The sequence below is a fragment of the Rhinopithecus bieti genome, unplaced genomic scaffold (genome assembly GCF_001698545.2).
Source record: "Rhinopithecus bieti isolate Rb0 unplaced genomic scaffold, ASM169854v2 scaffold_3615, whole genome shotgun sequence".
Taxonomy (NCBI): Eukaryota; Metazoa; Chordata; class Mammalia; order Primates; family Cercopithecidae; genus Rhinopithecus; species Rhinopithecus bieti.
Genome location: NW_016804369.1, coordinates 1685159 through 1691392, shown reverse-complemented (window position 1 = coordinate 1691392; position 6234 = coordinate 1685159). Strand labels below are relative to the sequence as shown.

The following is a 6234-nucleotide window of genomic DNA, read 5'->3' as shown; positions in this document are numbered from 1 at the left end:
TACATGACAAGGGCATTATCTGTTTAAAATCCAGGAGAGCTTCGCCTGCCTCTTCTGAAACTCAAACAAATTAACCCTTAACCTGGGGCAGAGCTAGCCCCTATTCACAGTGCCTCAACCTGTAATTCTGTACTGGGCTGTTTCTGGAAGAATTCTATGAGAAAAGAGACATCACAGAATTCCAGAAACACGACACAGAAGAGCATATGCATGTGTTGCTGTGGTTGGTGTTTGTATTCCGAGCAGCTTGAGCAGAGGGTTTATCGGAAACACGTGCCCATTCTGTGAGTTCAGACTTCATACTTGGCCTTAATTGCTTTGCTACTTGTCCCCTCCCTTAGCGGTTTGGGATGTGCTGATTTAATTACTCACTCACCTTCCCATCTGTTTTCTTTCAGGTTCCCTCCTGTACCCTGGGACCGTTTTCTTTTGCCTGCTCTGGGAGCTGAGTGGGTCAGCTCATCACAGGCCTGTGGCCCCTGTATAGGTGACAGAGGAGACAAAGATGACACAGAGAAGCTGTCCCTTCAGCGACAGAGTGGGGACACCCACGAGCCTGGCTCTGCCTTACAAAGAAATGAGAAGGAACCCTGTTCCTGCTTTTCACCTTAGGTGGACTCCGAGTCCTCAGCCTCTCACCAAACACGTGAGCAGCCTGACACCACAGTGATGAGCAGGGGAGGAAACCATCCAGATGCGTGGGTCTGATTCCCCCTCTTCCACTTTCTAGCCCCGTGACCTCACTTATGCCACTTCTAATCACTTTGCCTCAGTTTTCTCATCTGTAAAATGGGACCAGCAGAGTTCCCACTTCCCAAGGCACGGTGAGGATGATGTCATAACACACTCGGAAGCACTGATCGCAATACCAAGCACCAAACAAGTGCTCAGTGATGAGTAGCTGTCGTTACTGTTGAAATGCAATATGAACGGAAGGAGAGAACACAATAAGGAGAGGCACTGGAATGTGACATTTGTGGGGAGGAGTTTGGAGACACGTCAGTGTCAGGCACACAGTAACACAAGCTGAGAATCAGGCAAGCAAATGATCAAAAGGCTAACAAGAGCCAAGGCTGACAGAGCATTTGACAGGTGCTGCCTTAAGCCTTGATAGGAAGCAGCTCACTGCCTCCTCACAGGTACCCCGGGAAGCTGGTCCAGAGAAGGTTCCCATTTCAGAGATGAGGAACTGACCCAGGCCACGGGGCCACTGGGGGTGGAGCCAACACCGTTCCCCTCCCCCTACGCCTGGCCTCCTGCCTCCACGGAGATGCAGGCACAGCCGGTGCTTGTGATGCAGCCTGACTTTCAGAATGGGACTTCATTCTGCTCTCCTGTCCATAGCCAGGTGACGATCAAGTCGTGGTTGATGGCTTTGCTCAGGGACTCCTGGCCTGGGCCGAGGCTACCACTTTCCTATCATGTTGATACTCCCCGTGATGGTGTCTGAAGGGTTTCTTCAGAGCCAAAAACAGGGAGGAACTGGTGGAAGAAGCAATGTGGGAGGTATTAATGTGTGTTTGTTTACCCGTGTCCTCAGCTGTGTGACCCCAGGCAAGTTACTTAGCCTCTCTGAGACTCTGTTTCCTCTGCTGTAAAATGGGAACAATGACACCTACTTTATCAGGTTTGGGGTAGGGATGAAGTGAGATAACTCAGTAAGCTCTGAGAACCCAGTCGGGCACATAATGCTAGCCCTTTGGGATTCACTGGTCTGTAAACTTTCTGGTTAGTTGACTTTTCTTTGTTGAATTCATTTGTCTTCACGGGCTGGAAGGCAAGATGGTTTACTAATAGCATCACTTACAAGTCTTTCTCTTTTCTGTAGGGCTGCTACACTTGCGTGTCCCTTCCTCCTTGAATTTAACCAGGAGTGAGCAGTGGACAGCTTCTTCCTTGTGAGAAGGAGGTGAAGCAGGACCTGAAATCCCGTGCTCAGCTCCCACAGCCCCTGTGTCCAGAACAAGTCCTTTGCTGACTCAGCAGCAGATGCCACCTGGAGCTCTTTGGGAGCCTTTCGCTGTTCTTTCAGCATGGATCTGAAACTCCGTTCCCACTTTCCGCAGCCTCCCAGATATAGTTCAGGTTCCAGCCTCATGTGATAGCATGAAGAGAAACTGTGGTTCCAATAGCTGTGTGCTCTGCTCCCCTTATCCCAAACGACAATTTAAATGCACAATGACACTTTTCTCTAGGGCCCAAAATAGGATAGGAAAGATGGGTTTGCTATCACTGAATGCCTGTCACCCTTGTTTCGTAAGGTAAGATTGGAGAAGGGCTTGGCCACTGCCCTGGCAGCTGAGAAACCAACTTCAGGAATAAAGACACTCTCTCCCCTCTGACAAATGTCCACTCTGTCCCCTCTAACAAATGTCTGTCCATCTGCTGGCAGGTCAGTCTCTCTGATGTATAGATTATATATGTGTACATATATATGTGTGTGTGTATATATAATACACATATATTCACATTATGTGTATATATACTATACACATATACAACCTATATATATCTATATATAGGTTATATATGTACACGTGTGTGTGTATATTATACACACAGACATACATATACATACACACACACATATATATATACACAGACATATATAATGTAATTATGGAGCTGCATTTCCGGCTCATGCATGTCGTGCACACACACACAGGCACAGTCATTAGCTTTCAGAGGTGACACATTAGGAGGCTGCGTCCCCAGCCTCCTCGTGGCTAACTGATGTCTGCTCATGGTTGACGCGTCCACTAGGCCGCCTCCTACTCAGGGGCCCCCTCCCCAGCCCCTTGTCCTGGAGCAGCCTTACTCTTATTTTGTTTGTTGTACTTTTTCCACCTGTCGATTGTCTTACTTGTCTGCTTACGTGTTTATTTTCTATTCCTCCTCCACCAGAAAGTCAGTCCCAGAACAGTTGTTCTGCTCCCTGCCTTCTAATAAGTACTGCGCTGAGTGTGCTTGCTTTGCCAGACGGTTAAAATAGAGCAGGGGATAGACGGACAGACGTCTCCACCCTCACGGAGTTCACCTTCCAGTGGGAGGAGGTGATGGCAGGGGTCTGCACACGTGCGTGGTAGAGTGTGTTCCACGGTGAGTGGCGTGCGGGGCAGGTGAGTAGCTCAGTGCCATCTGGAGGGCTAGGCAAGGGTTGTTGCAGATTTCAGCAAGATGAGCAGGGAAGGCCTTAATGAGAAGGAGACCACTGAGCAAAGACACCAGGAGTGGGTGCAGAGAGCTGAGGGTACTTCTGGAAGTGCCTGCTGGGATAATGGGGTGTCTACCAGTGCCACAGCCCTGAGGTGCCACTGTACCTGGGGTTTTGAGGAAGAAAAGAGGGCCAGTGGCTGGAAGGCAGGGCATCGGGGCCAGCATCAGAAGGTAGGTGACAGAAGAGGTGTGCAGAGAGTTAGTGGGAGGGAAAGAAATCGGGCCATGATGGCATCTACGGGCCTTTTGATTTTGACTCTGAGTGAAATGGGGAGCCATGGAGGGTTCTGGAGAGAGCCTCTGACTTCAGTCTTCCCAGACCCTTCTGGCTACTGCATCAAGGACATATAGCAGCAGGGGGAAGAGTGAAGCAGAGAAGCAGTTAGGAGACAGCCACGGTGGTTCAGAGGAGACAGGATGGTGGCTTGGACCCCGGAGGCAGAAGAGAACATCGTCAGCAGGGGCTGGGTTCTGCTTAGAGAACCACCATGCAAACCTGGGCTGGCTGTCCATTTTGACCATGGACCAAGTCTGTCCATTTTGATAGAAAATTCATTCTTTTTTTTTTTTTTTGAGACAGAATCTTGCTCTGCCATCAGGCTGGAGTACAGTGGTACGATCTCGGCTCACTGCAACCTTCACCTCCCGGGTTCAAGCGATTCCCCTGCCTCAGCCTCCTGAGTAGCTGGGACTACAGGTGTGTGCCATCACGCCCAGCTTTTTTTTTTTTTATTTTTTTTTATTTTTTTTTATTTTAGTAGAGACAGGGTTTCACCATGTTGGCTAGGATGGTCTCGATCTACTGACCTTGTGATCCGCCCCCTTCAGCCTCCCAAAGTGCTGGGATTACAGGCGTGAGCCACCGTGCCCTGCCAGAAAACTCATTCTTCTACTCCATCCTACTGTTTTCCCTAAGAGAGAAAAGATAAAACACCGCCACCACCAACAGCAAAAAGCTGGCACCCTCTCCGCGACTTTTCATATCTACACATTTGTACAGCTTTATTTTTAAGCCTTCTGAAATTCTATGCAGGAGAGACCTCAGCTAGGTTTAGGGAGTCCTAGGGTTTGCAGAGTAAATGAAGTTCCTCCCTAGAATTAGGGAGGGTAGAGACAGGCAGAGAACCGACAGTCCTAACAGCCGCTGTTCTCAGAGCCCCCGTTCCTGAGAGTCACTTGCTGAGTGCTTCTAGTGAGTTAAGTGGTGTTCACCCAAAAGACATGTTCACGTCCTGATCCTGGGAACCTGCGGCTATGATCTGATTTGGAAAAAGCTCTACATGATGTCTCTGCAGAAGTAATCACGTTAAGAATCTTGAGAGGACATGACCCTGAATTATCTGGCTGTGCTTGAAATCCAATGACTGGTGATGTTGTAAGAGAAAAACAGAGGGAGATTTAAGATATGAGAGAAGGCCACGCTGAGACTGGAGTGATGTGGCTGTGAGCCAAGGAATGCTTGGAGCTGCCAGAAGCTGGCAAAGGCAGAAGAAGCCTCCTCTGGAGCCTTTGGTGGGTGCACAGCCTGGCAGATACATTGATTTTGGACTTCTGGCCTCCAGGGCTGTGAGAGAATACATTTCTATAGTTTTAAGCCACCCAATTTGTGCCCCTGGAAAGCCCAAATAGGGCGAGACCTTTTGCCAAGTGGTCTCCAAGTGTCACGTCATCGAATCCTCTCCCGGGCTGGTGCCATAGTCTTCCCACTTTAGAGAGGAGGAAACGGAGGCTCTAGGGCACACAGCCAGTCCATGGCGGGGCTCGACTTTCACCCAGCCCTCATGGGGTTAGAGAACCCACTTTCCCAGTGGGGCCTGCGGCCTATGCCAAGAATGCCTGTTCATCTCTCCTGGGCCCGGGAGTGGGCCTTCTGGCCTAGAAGACAAGGGAAGCCAGTCTTTCGGTTTCAAGGTTGCCCATTAGTGGAGTCAAGCGAAAATGGTGTGTTGCTCTTCTTCCTGAGCTCAGCCTGGGAGCACGGCCTTAATGTGCACTTAGTGGATCCCAAGACAGCAGCATGGCGGTGCCAGCATTGCAGCCTTAGCTCCTTGCAGCTGTGCTTGTAAAGAGAACAGTGAGTGGTTTCACTCTGTGACCACCTTGGATCCTAAGTTTCACTGGGGCTGGGATCCGTGCATCTTGCAATTGGCTAGAAATTTCCCGGGCTTTCCCTCCCTTCCCTGTGCAGGGCACTGGGTGTGAGGCATTGCATCCGTTCTTCTGGCCACCTGCTTCCCCCTAAGAGTGTGAGCTGCATAAAGGCAGGAACCAAACAGGAGCCTCCATGTGTTCCCAGTTCAAGGGCAGTGTTCCGTGTGTGTTTCTTCAATAATTCAATGAACGACTTATTCTGCACGGACACCGCACACACTCGGCCCTGCTGTCTCCAGAGCTGGGAGGTGTGGAGCTGGCTCCTGACCTATTCTGACACCGCACACACTCGGCCCTGCTGTCTCTGGAGCTGGAGGGTGTGGAGCTGGCTGCTAACCTATTTATGCACCAAGGAGGGACGTGCGAAACAAGAGGAGTCCCAGGGCTCCAATGCAGAGGAGCCTCTTCATTCCCTCTACCGTGGCCGTGCAAGGGATAGCACCTTGTGGGATTGTGTCCTCCACCCAATTATCCTTAGCATTAGTTTGCTAAGGATAATGGCCTCCAGCTCCATCCATGTCCTTCAAAGGACATGATCTCATTCCTTTCAATGTCTGCATGGTGTTCCATGGTGTATATGTACCACGTTTTCTTTACTGAGTCTGTCATTGATGGTGCTTCAGTTGATTCCATGTCTTTGCTACTGTGACTAGTACTGCAATGAGCATCCGTGTGCATGCCTTTATGGTGGAATTATTTCTATTCCTTTGGGTGTATACCCAGTCATGAGATTCCTGGGTCAAATGGTATTTCTGCCTCTAGGTCTTTAAGGAATTTCTATGCTGTCTTCCACAATGCAAACGAGACATTATTGAAAGTGTAAAGGGGGCTGCTAATTACGCTGGGGCAGGCAGGGTGAACCAGGAC

At 49.8% G+C, this 6234-nt stretch overlaps 2 long non-coding RNA genes across 2 annotated transcripts; both read left to right on the top strand.

The window, feature by feature from the left end:
* LOC108526708 (uncharacterized) lies at positions 1–3788 on the top strand. Its single transcript, XR_001884590.1, has 4 exons — positions 1–284; positions 399–1348; positions 1829–2261; positions 2905–3788. It is a non-coding gene; the product is annotated as an uncharacterized LOC108526708 (long non-coding RNA).
* Positions 3789–3880: 92 nt separating this feature from the next.
* Positions 3881–4473, top strand: LOC108526707 (uncharacterized). Its single transcript, XR_001884589.1, has 2 exons — positions 3881–3913; positions 4045–4473. It is a non-coding gene; the product is annotated as an uncharacterized LOC108526707 (long non-coding RNA).
* The last annotated feature ends 1761 nt before the right edge of the window (positions 4474–6234 follow it).